Source organism: Aotus nancymaae, unplaced genomic scaffold (genome assembly GCF_030222135.1).
Source record: "Aotus nancymaae isolate 86718 unplaced genomic scaffold, 86718_ANA_hifiasm-v0.15.2.pri h1tg000049l, whole genome shotgun sequence".
NCBI lineage: Eukaryota > Metazoa > Chordata > Mammalia > Primates > Aotidae > Aotus > Aotus nancymaae.
In genome coordinates, this window is record NW_026988463.1 from 33,776,823 (window position 1) to 33,797,147 (window position 20,325).

At 56.7% G+C, this 20,325-nt stretch overlaps 2 protein-coding genes across 7 annotated transcripts in view; one reads left to right on the forward strand and one right to left on the reverse strand.

Annotated features, from left to right (window-relative positions):
- The window catches only part of TANGO2 (transport and golgi organization 2 homolog), a 44,121-nt gene extending 42,764 nt beyond the window's left edge, over positions 1–1,357 (reverse strand). For 5 of the 6 annotated variants that reach the window (XM_064362820.1, XM_064362819.1, XM_064362818.1 and 2 more), the window contains exon 1: positions 1,246–1,335. The gene's annotated coding sequence lies outside the window, so the exon portion shown is untranslated. Of the gene's footprint in view, positions 1–1,245 lie in introns of all 6 variants that reach the window. The other variant, XM_012454200.3, reaches the window with a different exon arrangement.
- Positions 1,358–13,178: 11,821 nt separating this feature from the next.
- ARVCF (ARVCF delta catenin family member) overlaps positions 13,179–20,325 on the forward strand; it is a 51,123-nt gene continuing 43,976 nt past the window's right edge. Inside the window, exon 1 of the mRNA XM_064362825.1 lies at positions 13,179–13,232. The gene's annotated coding sequence lies outside the window, so the exon portion shown is untranslated. The remainder of the gene's footprint in view (positions 13,233–20,325) is intronic.

Genomic DNA, 20,325 nt, shown 5'->3' on the forward strand with positions numbered 1-20,325 from the left:
CATGCAAGTAACACAAAGCTGTGTAGGGGACTGAGGGGTGGGGGCACCAGGGCACCCCACCCTGCACCACCAGAGCACTAGGATCCTGCGGGGAGGAACAGAAGCTCTGCTGTATCCATCTGACAACATAGTCACCCTCTCCAGCTGCCCCCAGCCCACCCAACAGGACATGGATGCAGGAAGACTCCTAGGAGAGTGGCCCAGGAGTAGCAGAGGCACTGGGAGCTGGCCCTGGCTCTGAATGACCTTGGGAATACCATCTACCCCCTTAGCCTGAGTTTTCCTTGTGTGAGCAGGATTGGATCAACGAATGCTTGCTCCAAAACGCTGCCCAAAGGCAAATGAGCTAGCATGAGAAAGCCTTCCAAAGAGCTACTCAGCTACCCCTTACAGCTGCCGTCACATCTGCCTCATGGAAGGGCTCTGCGCCCAGAGTGGCAGCAAAACAGTGGTCAACAGGTCTGGAGCCACACGAGAGGCCTGGTCAGTGCAGACAGAACTGGCCAGTGCAGGGCATGTGACATTCCTGAAGAGGAAGGAGGCCTGAGGCCCAGGGACTTGTCCAAGGGCAGATGGTTCACTCTAAAGCTTGTGGCCCAGCAGGAAGCCAAGGGAGCAAAGGAGAGGTGCTGGGGGCAGGGAAGGTGGAGGGTCTCAGCAAACAGCCCTCTGTGCCCACTTCCCTAGAGAAAAACGGGCAAAGCCCAGCAGTGGGGCAAGGACTGGCCTGAGTGCAGCCCTGCCACCCCCTACTGCTGATGCTCTGGAGGTGGGGGTGGGGGGATCCAACTACCCAATCCACCCCAGGAAGGCCGCATCAAGGCACAGGGATGACCCAGCACTTGCTATCTACTTACACCCACATTAGCTGTCATCCTGATGGCCTGCAGCAGGCCGCAGGTAGGGGATAGCGTGTCTCAGGGCGCCAGAGCTGTCCCTGATGCTGGCCAAGGCCGCAGCCCACCCACCCTGCAGGTACCACGCAGCTCCCAGCCCTGCCAGTCTCAGCCTTTCCGCAGCGAGTCTGGTCCGACCTGCCAGAGTCCCTAGCACCCCATGCCAGCGGAGATTATTAAAAACGTCTTCTAGTAACGCGCGGGGCATTTTCGTCGGCCGGGATCAACGTGGTCGCCCCGATCCAGCCGCTTGACTCTATTCCATAACCTCAGAGAGGGGAAACTGAGGCTGGGCGAGGAGGTGCGGCCAACCCACCCACCCTCAAACAGCCTGGCCCCATCCACGCACCCAGAGCCCGAAGCCCGGTGCCCCTGAGCCCAGACTGGCCCGACCAGGAGCGGAGTCCGCCAGCCCCGGCAGCCAGCCACGCACTCACCGCCTCCGCCGCCGCCGACTTCCGGGTGCCGCGCCCGCGCGCCACCGCCGCCAGCCCAGTCCCCGCCCCGCCCGCAGCCGGCGCGCTCACCATTGGGCCGTGAGGCGAGGGGCGGGGCGGCGCGCCGCATGCCGGGATCCCGTTGGATGGGCGCGCTGTCGCTCGGAGGCTGCAGACTCCTGGCGCTCCGCCCCCGGGGCTGCGCCAAAGCTTAGGGCTGCGCGAGCGTCTGAGTGCTTTCTGACCTCGCGGCTTTCGGGGACTACGCGGCTCCCTGCCAGCCGGGACGCTCTTGGAGGTCGCAAGCGCCCCTGAGTCCATGCCCTCATGGACACTATGTGTCACCTGCCCACCGTGCGGGCTCTCTGAAGAGCTACAGGAATGCTCGCTTCCGGACCAGCTCCCACCCCCTCTTCAGACTGCGTCCTGGTCTCCCCATCTTGTCCACCCAACCCCGACCTCTGGACCTGGCCATCCTCCTCCTGGCCATCCCTTCCTTCACTTTATGGCCTCCAGGTCGGCTCTTTTCCCCTTGATGCCCCTGCCATTCCCAGACCCTGGACTAGCCATTTGAGCACTACACCCTGCACACCCACCACCTCCCCACTTCCACCCCCCACTGTAGCCTTTGAGTTCACATCCAGGTCCAGGCCCCAGGGACGAGGGGCTGGCCCAGCTTGACTTGTGCAGGGTGAGCAAGTGGGCATCAACTGGGGCTCTCCCAACAGGACAGAGGCATTAGCTGGGACCCCTGCTCTAGTGGCCTCTGGGCTGTGGCTGGGCTTATATGGTAGAAAGCTGGAGAGTCAAAGCCCAGAGGCTCAGGCCCTGCCCCAAAGTGAGCACTCAAAAAACTATGACATGGATGACAAGGACATTAAGGATAATGATAATGTGCAAAGCACTCAACCCAGTGTCTGGGTCAGCAGTTCTTTAACCCCACTTTATAGATGTAAACACTGAGACTTCGAGCAGTTATGTCATTCAGTTGAAGTCAAGAAAGGTGGCAAGCAGCAGCAGCCAGATTAGCTTCAACCTGTGTTGAAGACCTAGATGCCCTGATGCCCTGAAGAAGACTGGGGCTCAGGGATGGGAAGAGCCTGGCTGGTAATCAGCAAAGGTAAGAGTCTAACCTCGACTACATGCAGGCCTGTTGTGCTCCACACTTTTGCTCTCTCATCTGTGTTTCTCCTGGAACCCAACAGAACCCTTTACAAGGTGAGGAAACCAAAGACGGCAGATGCCCAGGGACTCACAGCCAGCAGGCCGCAGACCCAGCCAGACACGGTTGTTTCTCCCACCGTCCAGCAGTGGGATTGTGCGGGGCTGCTACCATTGATTTCCCTCTGAGCAGCCAGACCTATGCAATCTACAGGGCCAAGAAGTGGTGGTGGTGGACAAGTAGGATCTAGGGCTTGGGGGTGATGGACTGTGCCCTGGGGTTCATGGCAGCAGCTTCAGAGTGGGCTGCCCCAAAACACCAGACCATGCACCTCAAAGCATGCCATGCTTACAGACACATAGTACCTTCTATGTCCTTATACTTTAACCAAGATATCTGTGCAGGACGTGTTCACAGGCATGTCCCAGCTCTCCATTGCTTTTACCTGTTTAGAACAGTTTTTTTTAGCGGCCAGGCGCGGTGGCTCACGCCTATAATCCCAGCACTTTGGGAGGCCGAGGCGGGTGGATCACGAGGTCAAGAGATTGAGACCATCCTGGTCAACATGATGAAACCCCGTCTCTACTAAAAATACAAAAAATTAGCTGGGCGTGGTGGCGCGTGCCTGTAATCCCAGCTACTCGGGAGGCTGAGGCAGGAAAATGGCTTGAACCCAGGAGGCGGAGGTTGCAATGAGCCGAGATCGCTTTTTTTTTTGTTTTTGAGACGGAGTTTTGCTCTTGTTACCCAGGCTGGAGTGCAATGGCGTGATAGCTCACCACAACCTCCGCCTCCTGGGTTCAGGCAGTTCTCTTGCCTCAGCCTCCTGAGTAGCTGGGATTACAGGCACGCGCCACCATGCCCAGCTAATTTTTTTGTATTTTTAGTAGAGACGGGGTTTCACCATGTTGACCAGGATGGTCTCGATCTCTTGACCTTGTGATCCACCCACCTCGGCCTCCCAAAGTGCTGGGATTACAGGCGTGAGCCACTGCGCCCGGCTAGAAAAGCTTTAAGTTGTTAGCTAATCGGGTTTTAGTTTAGATTGTGAAGTCTGGCTCCAGCCAATGGAGATCAGACACGGCAGTAAGGATGACCCCAAATGCGTAAGGGATAAAAATATGTCTGCTTTCCTTTGTTCATTGTTCTCTCATGGCAAGATGGCTAGTGAGAGTACCCTTCCCGCATTCCAGGAAGTAAAAATTGCGTTGCTGAAAAATCCTTTGTCTCAGTGCTAATTTTTCTTTGTGGCACCAAGCATCTACTCCCAACAACCAAGGCTTCCCTTTGCCCACAAAGGGGGATGCAATAACATGTCAGATGGTGGTTCACATCCTGTTCTGTCATAGCTTATGGCCTTGGGCTAGCCCCACCCCCAAGCCTACTTTTCCAGACCAGATACTCTGATGTTCTCTGTCACCACTGACACTCCAGTCTGGATGACATGGGATGCCAGGGAGCAGGTGACAGCAGATGACATGGGTCTGGGGGGGGGGCACCTAAGCCCTGGGATCTTGGGGCTGCAAGGGGCTCACTGGCATCCAACCTCTAATTGCACACAAACTCAAATAGGAAGCTCACTACCTCCTGTGGTCACTCTTTTGGTTTCAACAGCTCCAACTGTTGAAAAGTTCTTCCTGACACCCAGCTGAAAGCATTTTCTCTCTGTGGCTTTCCCCGTGAGTCCGACAACTGTCCCTATGGAGCTGGGTGAGAGGATGAGAGAGGGAGGACACTGGGCTACTGGTCCCTGTGGTCTCTCTTGCTGTGTTTTTCTTTTTCCCTTTTTTTTAATTAAAAAAAAAAAATGAGATGGGGTTTCTCCATGTTGGCCAGGCTGGTCTTGAACTCCTGACCTCAGGTGATCAGCCCACCTCAGCCTACCTCAGCCTCCCAAAGTGCTGGGATTACAGGCGTGAGCCACCATGGCTGGCCTTTTCTTTTCTTTTCTTTTCTTTTTTTTTTTTTGAGATGGAGTCTTGCTCTGTCTCCTAGGCTGGAGTGCAGTGGTGCAATCTTGGCTCACTGCAACCTCCGTCTCGAATTCCTGACCAGCCTGGACAACATAGCCTGATTTGGCCCCTTCAGCCTCCCAAAGTGCTAGGATTACAGGCATGAGTCACTGAGCCCAGCCTCCCTTGCTGTGTTTCTGAGCCCTGGCTGCAGCCTAATGGGCCAACTGCTGGACAGTGGTCCTGAGTCTTGTTTGAACTGGTGCTGCCCCCACATCCTCTGTCCTGCTGAGAGCAGACAGGTCTCTGCAATTCTATGGGTGGTAGGGGTGGGGATGAGGGGAGAAGGAGAGAGAGTTTCACTTGCACAGATTTTGGTGTATGGTTCTCTCTTTTGCACTATGTCCAATCCCTTTTGCAAGTGTGGGGAGGGGGTGGTGCAGGGCTATGAGGTCACTGTAAGAAGAGGGGCTGTAGCAGGACCAGGGTCCAATGCACTTGGAGAGATGGCTGGGGACAGCTGGACTCATTACATCTACTCCTAAATGGAGGAAACAATCCCTCAGCTACACAGCACCTGAACCGCAATGTCACCACGGTGCTGCTCCGCAGGATGACAGCTACCTGGCTTACAAGGGCCCCTGTTCTAGGGACAGATAGTTCATTCTGCCCTCCCAGAGCAGCAAGCAACAACCCCATGCCAGGAGGCCAATTGGCACATTAAGTGCCAGCTCCAATTGATTGATAGTAGCTGCCTGGCTCTGAAAGGCAGCTGGGATTGATTCACCATGCTGCCAGACACAAATGGACCCAGCGGTGGTCCCAGCAGTGAGTTCTTGCCTTGGGCCATTTCATTTTCTTAGTTTGGACCAAGGAATGATTGATTGGGTGTACACATTGGACTCCTGATACGGGTGGGTAAGACAGGAGTGTCTGGTCACACCCCCTCCACCACCCATGAGCATGGTTGTGGGCAGTCTGGTTCCCCAGGTGGCCTTGGGGAATGCAGTGAGCCAAGGACTGGTCATCTCCAGATGCATCCAGGGCAGGAAAGGCTGACAGCATGCATGAGCCAGGGTCACTGCTAAGAAGTCATCTCAGGACCTCCCTGAGAAAAAGCACTGGGCAACATCCCTGCTGGTTCCCCCCACACCACAAGGTTAAGCAGAGCTGGCAGAGGGTCATGGTCCCACGTGTGCCTCACATCTGGTGCTCTCAACCTGGCAAGGAAATGCAACCTATGCGAATCTCAACAGGCAGTGAAGCCACGTTCCTTTCTGACTCCAGGTAGGATGGAGAAAATGGGACAGCAGTACGGGGGCATAAACGCATGGAGACGGAGAGCATAAACGGGGGCATAAACGCTCTCCAGACGGAGAGCTTGTGGGGCTGTGAGGATGCCAGGAGGAGGTGAGGAATGGCGGCCCCATGGGGGACCTGCAGGGTGGGACAGGCCCAAGAGGTCTGTACATCCAGGCCTGGTTGGGGAGGTGGGCCCCTGGTTTACCGAGGGGGTCCCTTCCTGCCTTCGGAAACACTGCAGCCCCTACCTCCATCCCCGCCCCGCTGCGGGGTCCCAGGGGCAGTGAGGGTGGGAGAGCGCCCAGGCTCCAGTCAGACGGCTGCGTTCAAGCAAGTGAGAACCTCTGTGAGGCTGTTTCGCAACTGTAAAATGGGGATAGCAGCAGTACTCTCCCTCGCGGTTTGCGTGAGGAATACAATTCGATGTCGACAGGAGGGCGCGGTGCCCAGCGTGCAGAGCAGCAGGCGCTGAAGAAGGATACCTGTGAACTGGGGGTGGTGATGGAGGCTACGCGGGCGGAGTCCTGGGACTGGGCGCCAGCCATGCCAGTCCCTGCTCGGGGCTGGATGGTCGGGGGAATGTTCTCGTAAGTCGGCTGGGAAGGGGCGGCCTCGCGTACCCTGACACCGCCGCCGCAGAGATTCGGGCAGGTGCCGGGGCCTCTGCCCCTCCGAGAGGGGGCCGGTCATCCGCCGGGACTGACACCCCGGAGGCCCAATGGCAAGCCTTCATCTTTGCGCACCCGTCCAATCGGCGCCTATTGCCGTGCCGCGCCGGGTCTCTCGACCAATGGGAAAATTCGCGGTCGGTGGGGCGGGGCGGAGATCCGTGTCGCCGGCCCGGTTCGCTTTGCACACGGGCCGCGTGAGGGCGGGAGGGCTGGCCCGGGGTCTCGGGCTGCGCTCTGGGCCCGGAGGGAGGGGTCGGCCCCGCACCTGCTCCCGCACATGCCCGAGTTGCGGCCCCGCGGACGGTGACCCGCGCCGTGCCCTGGGAACGCCGCTCCCCGCGCGCTGAGGAACCCCGGGACGTCCGTCTGGGGACCGGGGCCGCGCTGCGGAGCCGCCCACGCTGCGCTCCAGGTAAGCTCGAGCCAGTGGGCGGGGTGCCGGACTCGGGGCTGGGACCGCAGGTCCGAGCCGGGACTGGGGGCGGGGCCGTAGATCTGGGCCGCGTTCCAGGCAGCGGTCCGGACAGGGTCCTGTCCCCGGAGTCGAGATCTGGGCGAGAATCTGGGCCCGGCGTTGGAGCCCGTCTCCGCCCTACCCGCGTCTTGCCCGCGCGCGCTGCGGCGCCCGAGACCTCGGGCCGGCGGGGGCGGGTCCCTTTGTGCGCCGCCTCGGGGCCCTACGGTACCCAGCCCGGCGCCTCGCACTGCGCGCCCCAGCTGAACGCGGCCCGACACCGCAGCCGTGTCAGCCCGGCGCGAAGCTTGGCACCTAGCTGCCAGGGCCCCGCAGCCACGGAAACTTTCCAACGGCCCGAGGGGCGGCAGGCCGGGAACTTTCCTGGGGCAGCGGGACACCGGGAAGCGCAGAGGCACCGACGGCCTGGAGGGATGTCCCTGCGCCGCGCTGCTTCCGCCGCCTTAGGGGTGAGCTAGGGCACGCCACCCGGATCCCCGGCCTGGGTCCCCCTCCCCACGTCGCCCTGCGCCCCCTCGGGGCCCGTGCAGAGACAAGTCTTCTCTATTCTGAGGGAGCCTCAGTTCGGTTTGCTGGGGAGTCGCCCTGGGCAGGTGGCCTGAGATCTCCAGCCTTTCTATTTTAAATTTTAAATAATTAAATATTGTTTGCTTACATTATTTCACTGTTTCTTAGCTATGTGTAACGTAACATACTGAAAATGGAACTAAGGGACTTCAGCTCCCTTTCTCTGCACATCCAGGCATATTTAGAAATAAGGAAAAGAAAGGTGCCCTGTGGGTATGTTTTTTTTTTTTTGAGACGGAGTTTCGCTCTTGTTACCCAGGCTGGAGTGCAATGGCGCAATCTCGGCTCACCGCAACCTCCGCCTCCTGGGTTCAGGCAATTCTCCTGCCTCAGCCTCCTGAGTAGCTGGGATTTCAGGCACGTGCCACCATGCCCAGCTAATTTTTGTATTTTTAGTAGAGACGGAGTTTCACCATGTTGACCAGGATGGTCCCGATCTCTTGACCTTATGATCCACCCGCCTCAGCCTCCCAAAGTGCTGGGATTACAGGCGTGAGCCACCGCGCCTGGCCTGGGTATGTTTTAGAGTAGGCTCTTAATGCTGTGTCTAATAACCTCAAGCGGGTACCCACGCTGCTGTGGGGGAAACCTCCGCTATGGTATGGGTAGTGGGAGCCTCCACCTCTCCCGACCCCAGCTTTTCTGGGGTAGCTGCCTTTACTTCTTCCTACTTCCTTACTACTGCCTTATCTGTCGTTATTCTGGGATCCAAGCTGTGGTTAGAGGTCCGGTCCAAACAGGACGGGTGCTACCTGTCTTGTACTCACTGTGTTGGAGCTGGGATGGTGCTGAATGCAGGGGGCAGTCAGCGCTCTCATGCCCAGTGTGCCGTGCCAGTAGTTGGTCAGTTCCTGAGCAGGTGATCCTAGCCCTGGGTCAGGCCACAGTGTGAGCCACAGTGTGTCTGGGAAGGCCTAGACTTTACCCCCAATCTTGCTTCATCCTATCCACAATGTCTGCTCCTGCTGTCCCCTGACCCCACCCCAATCCCATTCTGGGGTCCACCAGGGCCCAGCAGAGGACTGGGCACAAAACATTCGCTGAGGGACTGAAGTCCCAGCTGAGAGGGTCGTTGAGCACAGCCAAGCCAGCCCCTGCCCAGCTCTTGCCCAAGCTGCCCTGTCAGGCTTTTCTGCATAAACACGAGGAACTCCTGACCAAGGTCCCTCCTGGGTGAACAAGGTCAGGCCCTCAGCCCTCCTAAATTTGAGCCTCGCCCACCAGCACATCTGGGCTGCTTGGCTCCCATATTTGCTCTGGCACCCCCTCCAGAGGTGGCCCTGCAGTCTCCTCCCAGTCCCGGGGGCCCCTCTGCATCTCTGTGACTCTGTGAGGGTAGATAGGGTAGCACCCCTCCTCCTGTTCATGCTACATAGGGGTTCAGGGTGAGTTCACTGTGCTCCTTCACCCCAGGAGTCCGGCCTGAGATAGCATGAGGCTGTCCTGAGTGAGGACAGGAGGAGCAGGGGCAGCAGGATCCCCAGTCTCTGGGAGCAGCAGGGAGCTCTGTGCACGGATGCCAGGCACCACCCTCTGTCTAGCCCATCTGTTGTGTTCCCCACCTGGCCCTGGCAGAGGGAGGGACAGGGTAGAGCTGGGATAGGGAGTCAGGGCCTACTCTGTAGATAGGGCCAGGAATGGAGGGTGGGGGTCCTGGGACAGCACTGCACTATAGGGCACCAGGTGGGCCTCAGGGGTCTTGGGGACTTCCCTGATGGTGGCTTAGTCATGGGAAAGCATCTGTTATTTTGCCACCAGCTTTCAGTCAAGATCAGTGAGGCCAGGTGCAGTGGCTCACGCCTGTAATCCCAGCACTTTGGGAGGCCAAGGCGGGTGGATCACCTGAGGTCCAGAGTTTGACACTACCCTGGCCAACATGGCAAAACCCTGCCTCTACTAAAAATATAAAAATTAGCTGGGTGTGGTGGTGCACGCCTGTAACCCTAGCTACTCAGGAGGCCGAGGCAGGAGAACTGCTTGAACTGTGGAGACGGGGATTGCAGTGAACTGAGATTGCACCACTGCACTCCCACCTGGGCAATAGAGTGAGACTCTGTCTCAATAAAACAAACCAGGATGGGCCGGTCGTAGTGTCTCACGCCTGTCATCCCAGCACTTTGGGAGGCCTAGGCGGGCAGGTCACCTGAGGTCAGTACTTCGAGACCAGACTGACCAACATGGTGAAACCCCATTTCTACTAAAAATACAAAAAAAAATTAGCTGGTGCATGCCTGTAATCCTAGCTACTGGGGAGACTGAGGCAGGAGAATCGCCTGAACCCAGGAGACGGAGATTTCAGTGAGCTGAGATCGCACCACTGCACTGCAGCCTGGGTGACAGTGAGAATCCGTCTCAAAAACAAAACAAAAACCCAAAACCAGGATGAAGTCTTGGGTCACTCTGAGGAGCTCCAGAATTAGAGGACATGGGATCAGGGATCCCTTGGTGGGCTTTTCTGGCTCAGGCGCTTCACATCTTGGCCTGTTTCAGGTCGGGAAGATGACCCAGAGCTGGTGGCCATCTGGGGCCACAGAATTCCCCCCACCCCATAACCAGTTTGGCACAGGCCCTCCCCATTGCCCCTGTTGATTGAAGGACTGCCGCGTCTCATAAAGCAGCGGTGAGCCGAGCGTGGCCACCAGAGGGCAGCTGGGACCGCCATGGCAGGCAAGACCGGCTCCACCCAGCTTCCTGCTGCAGACCAGGACCCTTCCCCAGACCTGGCTTGGATGACCGGAGCTCAGCCTCTGAGCTGCCCATTAAGGGCTTGGAGTTGAAGAAGAGCCAAGCAAGGTCCCTCAGTGCCCTTCAGACGCTTGGTGCAAGGCAGAGGGAGGCCTGAGGGTCAGATGGTGGGTGACCAGACACAGGCTGAGTGGGGACAGTGAAGGACCAACCCTGTGCCGGTGTGGCCCCAAAAGTGCAGCGTCCTTCAAGTGTGTGCCCAGGTGCCCCCAGGCCGCCCCAGGTGTGGGCTGTGCCTTAGTGTCCACAGCAGAAGTGGGCATGTTCTCAATATGTGCCCAGAGTGGCAGCAGGCCTAGGAGAACGCTCATTTTTGTTGTAGTGGACACCATTGTCATTGAGCAGCAGGGACCTTCCCTGTCCAGTGGCCATGAGGCACTCCATGTACCTGCCTGAATTGGCTGTTGCCAGGGCCTATTCTCAGCTACTTGTAGTCAGTGTCATCTCTTGCTCACAGAGCAGGAAGCGAGGAAACCTGGGGAGGGGTGGCCTGCCGAGGCCACACTGCAGGGAGTGCAGAGCTCACTTGGGCTCCTCACTGCCTGCCCAGCCCAGGCTATATCCTCCATCCCAGTTCTGGGCCCAGCGTGTACTCGTGGGAGCTGCCCTGTGCTGTCAGCCATCCAAGGGGCTGTAGCTTGCCAATCTGGCTATGTGGCCTGGGCTAGGCTCGTGCCCCAGTGTGAGACCTCTCAGCCCTCTGGTTGGACAATGGATTCTGTGCCAGAACCACAGGCCTTCCTTGGGCTTAAGTGGGTTGGTCTGCAGGGTATAGTCAGGGGCTGGAAGAGCCCCGTGGCTAGCCACTGGGTCTGGACAGTTTGGTGGGGAGGCCCATGCCACAGGCAGGCCCAGTTCATCCTCACTGGGAGAAAGGGTCCAGTAAGGGGCATGGGTCATCCCCTGACCTTGAGGTGGCTGATACTGGGTCCTTGGCCAGGCAGGTGACCCCAAAGCCTGCAGAGCACCCCTGAGGTGGTACTCAGAGGGGCTCTCCAAGGTGAGTATCACCCCCCACCTTCCTATATGATCCCATCACTAGTTCTGCCTCCATATCACTGTCCTGTCTGTTGTCCCTCTGTCCATCCACTGCCCAGAGCTCCCGCAAGTTGGCCACAGATGCTCTTCTCTGCCCCTGCCTGTACAATACTGCTGTGACTAGTGCATCCTTAGGAGAGAGACCATAGCTCTCGCTGCTCCCACCACCCAGGCTCCTGTGGTGCTGCTGTTCTCTGCTCCCACCCATCTCCTGGGGCAAGCCCTCTCCGGCGCCCACCAGGGTCTCCTATTGGCTCTCCCATATGGTTGCAGGTTCTTGGCCTCACTGGAGCCCATTAAGTGGGAGGCCCATGAGCAAGGTGCCATGTTCCTCTTTGGCCGCACTTCCCCAACTGGGTGGGGGACTTTGGGGGGCCCTGGGGGCAGGAAGACCTGAGTTCAAATCCTGGCCCAGCCACTGTCTGGCCTGGGCCCAGTTTCTCCATGTGTCAAATGGGGTATATAGCTGACCCGAGGCACCTGGTAGAGTCAGTGAGATGGTGGCTTACAGCCAGTGTGTCTCGAGTCTGTGGCACATGGTGACTCCTGGGGAGAGGCTGGTGGTTATCAGGGCTGATAAAAAAAGTCACATGGTTCTCTGTGGTACAAAACCTATGTGAATACTTAAGCTAAAAGCAGAGGTTTTCTAGAAATGTCACACTCAGAGCAAAAGCTGGTTCCTGAGCCTCAGACCTTGGGGTAGGAGCAGCATCTCCTCTTCCTGGGGGTGCAGTGTTGGTGGGTGGACTCCCAGCTGGGTCTGCCCCTCTCAGGCAGACACACACATATATTCACATGCACACACATGCATATGCACACGTGCCTGGCTTGGTCCCTGGTTCTTCCCTGCCTCCGGCCCTGGGTCCTAACCCCATGATCCCACGCTGAGGGCTAGCCAGTCACCCATCCTCACTTGGACCCCTTCCCATGATGAAGAGGCTTTTGTGAGACAGGGAGACACACCGTTGGGGCACCAGAATGGACCATGACCACAAAGGACGATTGGGCAGAGGGCAGAACAATCTAGAAAACACTGGAGAGCCTGGGGAGAGAGCGCTTATTACCTGTGTCCCCCAGAGATGGCCTCCCCTCCGGAGCCCAGTCTTTCCCTGTCTGTCTGCGGCATCCTGTTTTTCATTTTTACATGCACACTCTGGCAACATCCCCAGGCCTAGGTATAACAAGAGGGAATGTGTCCCCCGGGCCACTGGCTGAGACAGGAAGCTGCAGGGTCCTTCCCTGAGGCAGGCTAAAGGCTGTGTGAGTACAAGTACCCCCTTGTCTCCTGCTCCAGCTTATAAGCCTGGGCAACCCAGGCTTGAGTGCCAGATCCTCTGGTCCCAGACAAATGGTCACTCACACCTGTCTGCAGCTCCAGGGCCAGGAACCTGCCTGTATCCCTGCCCTCCCTGTCCTGGAGACTGTTGGGGACAGCTGCCTGCCTGGGAGCTCAGGATCTACGCTGGCCTCAGGGAACCTCAGGAGAGGCACATGGCCTGGTCCACAAGGCAGGAGCGGACTCTGGGGCAGTGGAGCAGGTGCTGCCTTACAGGGCTATGAGCACCTGTGTGGGCCAGCAGGACTCCAAGCCTGGCCACCCTAGGGTGGGAGTCCTCCGTGCTGTGCTGTCTGTGATGGGGAAGACGTCATTATCAGTCCACATCTCTGAAGGATCACGTTCTTGAAGGATGGTCAACAGCATTAGAAATGCTGACAAGGAACCCTGGCAACCTAGTGTCGACTGCAGTCCTGGACGCATGGGGACAAGAAGGTCCACATGAGTGTGTGGTTGAGTCGGGAGCAGCATGGGATGACCTTGAGGTCAGGCATGATAGGGACCTGCTTGGAGGACTGTCTGGGCTAGTGTACCTTTATCCAGCAGGGCCCTGCCCAGCCAGATTGACCTCACCTGTGCCCTCTGGTTTTCCTGCAGGATCCAGAGCCCTCAGGGTGGGTGTCGGGACATGCTGATCTCGCCTCAAGACAGGTGAGTGGCCTGGGTTTAGCCTGGGGACATCCTCTCCCACGTGGGACAGCAGAGTGTTTTGGCAGGCCTGGCGGGTGTGGGTGACAGGAATGGACTATGGCCCTGTGTGCTCCTGGTCCTCACCCTGGGTGGGCACAGCCCCTGGGCTGGACAGGGTGAATGTGGGGACCTCCTGCCACCCAGCTTGGGTTTGTTACTGGCCTGAATATGAACAGCAGCCACTGGTTTGATGCTTGGCTTCAGGGACAAGCCTGTGTGGGGCTGGCTGACTACGGTGCTGGTTGGTGTTAGCCTGGACAGTCACTGGGTCTGCTCTTCACCTGGCTTAGCTAGGATGCCAGCTGCAGTGGCATCCAGTATCGGCAGAGCCTGCTGGGCCAGGCCATTCACCTTCCCCTGGGAGACTGGAGCCACAGGGACAGAGGATAGTCCTGGAGGCCAGGTACACACAGCTTTGTCTGAAAGGGTCAGATAGTAAGTAATTCCATTTTGCAGGCCTTGTGGTCTGTCACAGCTGCAGCGCTCTGCCATTGTAGGGTGAAAACAGCTGCAGACAGCCCGTAACTGAGTAGTCTGAATGCGCTCTGATCACAGCCGTAGACCATGTATGGCAACCTGTGGCCTTAGGTATTATCTGTGTTTGGGGGTTCCTCTGCTTATCATGGCTGCTAGCTCCAGTGGGACTGAGGCATGGTGCCCAGATAGTGTGGCAGGGTTGGAGACTGAGTGGTCCATGTTCGCCAGTGTACCCCAGGACCTTCCGAAGGGTGGTAAGGCATGCCCTGCTCACATCCACACTGCCAGGGTTTTGCTGCAATGGGTGCTATTCAGCAGAGGGGGTGATTGCTTAAAAGAATGGCTTCTGGCCACTCTTGTTCCTTCAGTCCCCAGCCTGGCCATCTGCTTGTCCCCCACCACAAGCACTCTCTGTGGGAGGCATGGCTGACAGCCCTGTGGTTTCCCAGTGATACTTAGTGCCCAGTGTGGAGACGTGGCCCAACCAGTGCTGTGTTTAAGTGGTGGGAGAAGGACATGGCCCTCTGGATGCCTGCGTGACCTGGGCTGAGGGCTCTAGGACAGAGGGGAGGGACAGGATGGCTGACTCCTTGCCTGTTCCCAAGTCCTTGGGCGTGGGAAGCTGCCGGTCGGGCCAGCCTAGTGGGAACTGGGTCTGCTGCTGCCTGGCTGTGTGGGAGGACCAGCATCTAGCCGAGAATGTCACTTCTGAGGCCGTTGGCTATGGAGGGTCTTCTGGGTTGGGACAAAGAGGCTCAGGCAAGGTACTCGGCTTGCTTGTGGCACAGGTGACAGGGCATCTTAGGGTGGCAGGAGGGGCTGCCCCACTGCCCTTAAATCCTCAAAGGGTCACCGTACTTCAGGGAGGCCATGTGAGCCAGACACCAGACGACAACCCTGGTAACAAGGTCCGCAGCAGGATGGCGGACTGGGCAGGTCTGAGGCTGCCCAGGCACACTTGCCCACTCTCCCTCCTGTTCCCTGCTCCTTTCCTGTCCCTCCTTTCCACCCCCCCCATCCAGTTCTTGGTCGTCTCTGTGTTTCTTTGTGGCCCTTTCTGTGCCTCTTTCTCTGCCTTTCCCCATCTCCTGTCCTGCCCATCTGGAATGTGGTGATTGATTATTCATGTCTGCTGTGATGATTGATTATTCATGTCTGCCCTGGGCACTGGTGTGATGGATGATGGCATTCGTGCCATCTCTGCTCTGGCCTGGGCTCTGTTTCACAGACTGGGAAGCAAAACCTGGGCCCTGGCTTCTGGCTGCCTGCTCTGCTGGGCCCTGGGTTGTGGTCCTCTCCACAGCAGGAGGGAGCTGGGGAGGGAGCCTCAGGGCTCAGGTGGGACAGGGGCTGATGTCCCAGGTGTCATCAGCACCCAGGTGTCACCACGTTCAGCACCCACTCACCCAGCCTCATCACAGGCACAGCAGGCCCAGCCCTGCCCCCGAGGAGCTCCCAGCCTGGTTGAGGAGATCCACAACACAGAGAAACCAGTGGCCAACTGCGAGGTTACAAGATGGTGATGAGTAGCAGGGCTCCCTTAGGAGGGGGAGCTGGGAGGGTGTGAGGGGTGGTGCACACTGAGACCAGGCCTGGGTGAGAAGAGCTGACCAGGACATAGATGCCCTGCCCTTTCCCACAGCTGGCTAGCACTAATGTCCTTTCAGAGACCAGCACCAGCCCAGCCTCCTCCGTCAGCCCTGCGTGCCTGCAGGAGGTTGCAGCCGGCTGCGTCTCTTGCTGCTGCCTGGACCCCATGCCAGGCTTTCTCTTGGGTTTTGATGTGTTTCTCAGCCATTGGTATGAGTCTTTATATATTGAAGATATTAATTCTTCACTCATCTGTGCCTACTGCACATTTTTCTCACTCTTTTAATTTTTGTTTATGATAGTTTTTTTTTTTTTTTTTTTTGAGATGGAGTTTCGCTCTTGTTACCCAGGTTGGAGTGCAATGGCGCAATCTCGGCTCACCGCAACCTCCGCCTCCTGGGTTCAGGCAATTATCCTGCCTCAGCCTCCTGAGTAGCTGGGATTACAGGCACGCGCCACTATGCCCAGCTCATTTTTTGTATTTTTAGTAGAGACGGGGTTTCACCATGTTGACCAGGATGGTCCGATCTCTTGACCTCGTGATCCACCTGCCTCGGCCTCCCAAAGTGCTGGGATTATAGGCTTGAGCCACCGCGCCTGGCCCTATGATAGTTTTTGATGTCAAAAATGTTTCATATTTTGTAGTGAAGTCTGTTGGATTTTTCCCCATTTTTAGATATTCTGTCACTCTGTGTAGTCAGCCCTCACTAGCATGTAGCCAGATAAACATGCACCCGTCTTTTCTTCTAGAAGGTGTTTTTACTTTAGTTTTGTACACAGGATTTAATCTGTCTGTCTTAGTCCATTTTGTGCTGCTATATCAGAATACCTGAGACTGGCTAATTCCTAAAGCACAAAGATTTATTTCTAACAATTCTGGAGGTGCGGTAGTCCAGGATTGAGGGGCTACAACTGGCAAGGGCCTTCTTGTTGGGGCATCCCCCTGGGACATGGCAGAAGGGCAGGGGCACACATGAGAGAGCCCCGAAGGAGGCGGAATCCAGCCTTTTATCAGGAACCTGCTCCCAAGATGACGAATCCACTCCCACAGTAATGGAATTAATCCATTCATGTGGCAGAGCCCTTGTGACCTAAATACGTCTTAGAGGTCCCACTTTCAATATTGTTGCATTGGAAATTAAATTTCCAACACATGAACTTTGGGGGACACATTCAGCCCATAGCACCAACTAGTATTTATTCTGATGCAAATGAGTGGCAAGGATTTAACTCTGTTTTTACAGCTGCATCTGAACCGTTCCCTTTTGTTTGCTTGTTTTGAGACAGAGTCTTGCTCTGTCACCCAGGCTGGAGTGCAGTGGCACAGACTCAGCTTACTGCAACCTTCACCTCCCGGATTCAAGCAATTCTTCTGCCTCAGCCTCCTGAGTAGCTGGGATTACAGGCACTTCCCACCATGCCCTGCTAATGTTTGTAATTTTTGTTTTAGTAGAGATGGTTTCGCCGTGTTGGCCAGGCTGATGTCAAACTTCTGACCTCAGGTGATCCTCCCGCCTCAGCCTCCCAAAGTGCTGGGATTATAGGTGTGAGTCACCGTCCACCGTGCGTGGCCTGAACTGTTTCTGGACTAGTGTCTTCAGTCACTAGAAATTGGAAATGCCCTGACGCCCTCATGTCTTTGGGTTTGTGGTTGCTGGTGTTGTAAAGATGTGGTGGGGCGCCTGGCTGTCGGTCTGCTGGCAGGCGTCCCAAGTATCCAGCGTATGCCTCTGGGGCAGGTTGTTCCTCTGTTTCTCCTCTCTGGGACCTGTGTGGGACTCCCTGTGAGCTGGCACTGCTGGAGCAGGCTGGCTCCCCTGCAAGGGTTGTGGTACCCCTGGGACCTGTTTCCTGAGAACAAGGCCTAGGCCCCCACTGTGGTGGTACCCTCAGAAGCCCCCACAGTCACCTGGGCCTCTCTGTGGGTGCCTGGCCTTTGGATGTCGTATGCTGACTAAGGTTGGGGATGCTGCTGGGAACTTGAGGCCCACAGCTCCTGAGCCAGCCTGCAGTGAGGGGTGTGACTCTCCTGACATCTGCTCACATGGCCTTTCATGGGGAAGCGGGGGTGTCCCTTGCTCAGGCTGTTATGTCAGTCTGCGGGGAGGACTGGCCTCATGCTCGAGGGTCACAGGCTCTGGTATTCTCATGACCTGAGACAGAGGTGTTACAGGAAAAGGGTCCTGATCCAAACCCCAAGAGAGAGTTCTTAGATCTCATGCGAGAAACAATTCAGGGTGAGTTCACAGTGCAAAGTGAAAGCAAGTTTATTAAGAAACTAAACGAGGCCGGGCGCGGTGGCTCATGCCTATAATCCCAGCACTTTGGGAAGCCGAGGCGGGTGGATCACGAGGTCAAGAGATCGAGACCATCCTGGTCAACAAGGTGAAACCCCATCTCTACTAAAAATACAAAAATTATCTGGGCATGGTGGCACGCGCCTGTAGTCCCAGCTACTCGGGAGGCTGAGGCAGGAGAATTACTTGAACCCAGGAGGCGGAGGTTGCGGTGAGCCGAGATTGTGCCATTGCACTCCAGTCTGGAAAAAAAAAAGAAACTAAATGAATGAAAGAATGGCTACTCCACAGACAGAGCAGCCCTGAAGGCTGCTGGTTGCCCATTTTAATATATTTTTTGATGATATGCTAAACAAGGGGTGGATTATTTATGCCTCCCCTTTTTAGACCATATAGAGTACCTTCCTGATGTTGCCATGGCATTTGTAAACTGTCATGGCGCTGGTGGGAGTGTAACGGTGAGGATGACCAGAGGTCACTCTCGTGGCCATTTTGGTTTTGGCTGGCTCCTTTTCTGCAGTCTGTTTTATCAGCAAGATCTTTATGACCTGTATTTTGCCGGCCTCCTGTCTCATCCTGTGACTTAGAATGCCTTAATTGTCGGGGAATGCAACCTAGTAGGGTTCAGCCTCATTTTACCCAGATGGAGTTGTTCTGGTTCACACGCCTCTGACAGAGGCACCACTACACCAGGGGCTCATGCGTGTCCTCTTTGTGTCCCAGCCTCAGGCAGAGGGGCAGGTGGTAGTCGGTTATCTGGCTGCTGCAGAGGACATTGCATTGTGGTTGGAGAGCCTGGTGTGGGCTGGCCAGCCACCCTGCTGTGTGGCTCCTTGTTTATGACTTGTGGCTGGTGGTGAGGCTGTGCTGTAGGGTCAGCCTGGAGAGGTCTGCGGTGCCCAGGCCACCAGCAAGGGCCCTGGCCGTGCTGTGCCCAGGGGCTCCCCTGAGCTGTCTGCAGGCTGCAGTGTGGTGACCGTTTGGTACATTTCCTCCCCTGCCTCATCCTTGTCCTCCCTGGAGCATCCCAGGCCGCTGGGCTTGCCTCTCTGGCCCCTTCTTGGGCCTCCCCTGTCCCACTGACTGCAGTTGGCTCTGGCTGTTTGAGAAGCCTCCCTGGACTCAGGCTGGGTTCCTGACCCTCAGCGGGGGGCATCTTTTGAGTCAGGTCCAATGCAGTGGGGTTGTTCCTGCGGGAGTGCCTCCCCACAGCTCGGTTTTGGGGAGCTTGAGGCTTCTCTCACCTGCCTGGCAGAGGACGTGGGGTCAGCTATACCGTGTGAGGCTGGGAAGATGGCAGCTGGGTGCCCCATACCCCCTCCCTTATGGCCCACCTTGCCAGGTTGACCATTTTGTAGTTGATAAGTTCAGTATTTTAAATATGCCTTTAGGCCGGGTGTGGTGGCTCATACCTGGAATCCCAGCACTTTGGGAGGTAGGGGTGGGTGGATCACGAGGTCAGGAGATCGAGACCAGCCTGGCTAACATGGTGAAACCCCATCTCTACTAAAAATACAAAAACTTAGCTGGGCGTGGTGGCAAGAGCCTGTAGTCCCAGCTACTCTGGAGGCTGAGGCAGGAGAATCGCATGAACCTGGGAGGCGGAGGTTGCAGTGAGCCGAGATCGCGCCACTGCACTCCAGCCTGGGTGGCCGAGCAAAACTCCGTCTCCATAAAAAAAAAAAATTAATTTAATGAAATATGTGGCCGGGCGCGGTGGCTCACGCCTGTAATCCCAGCACTTTGGGAGTCCGAGGCGGGCGGATCATGAGGTCGAGAGTTTGAAACCAGCTTGGCTAACATAGTGAAACCCCGTTTCTACTAAAAATACGAAAAATTAGCTGGGCATGGTGGCGCGCGCCTGTAATCTCAGCTACCCAGGAGGCTGAGGCAGGAGAATTGCTTGAACCCAGGAAGTAGAGGTTGTAGTGAGCCGAGATCACGCCATTGCACTCCCCCTGGGTGACAGAGCAAGATTCCATCTCAAAAAAAAAAAAGGAATGAAATATGCCTTTAACTTAAACTTTTTCTTTTTAAAATATTTTTACTCTTCCTGGAATTCTAATTAGGCCATTTACACATCTGAATTTACTTGCTACTCTCTGCATTTTGCAAGATAATGAGGCTGCAAAGATGGCTACCAACCCATTCCTCCCAGTCCTCCCTGGGGCCTTTGCTTTGTGCCCTGGAGGAAGGTGCTGGTTGTCCCCAGGGCCCATCTAGGAGGTCCATAGTGCCTGGAGGGCCAGTGGAAAAAGTGGGGCCAGGCCATTGAGCAGTCAGGGATGGTGTGGGTGGAGAGGTCTCACCCCGAGCAAGGCCCACCCTTCAGGCAGCACCTCCCTCCTCAGAGGCTCTACCACCCACCCCAGGCCTGGAGTTGAGGTCCTTGCAGTGCCAAAGACATGCTTCCTGCGTCTGCTGGGCCAGGCTCCCCTGGGTGTTCCTGAGAGGCTAAGAGCCAGGGAGAGGCCAAGACACTGAGCGGCAGAGGCCAGGTGACTGTGGTACCAGGACCCCCGCTTTTACCCAGGCTGGAGTGCAGTGGTACAGTCTTGACTCTCTGAAACCTCTGCTTCGCGGGTTCAAGTGATTTTCGTGCCTCAGCCACCTGAGTAGCTGGGATTATAGGCATGTGCCACCACACCTGGCTAATTTTTTAATTTTTAGTAGAGATGGGGGTTTTGCCA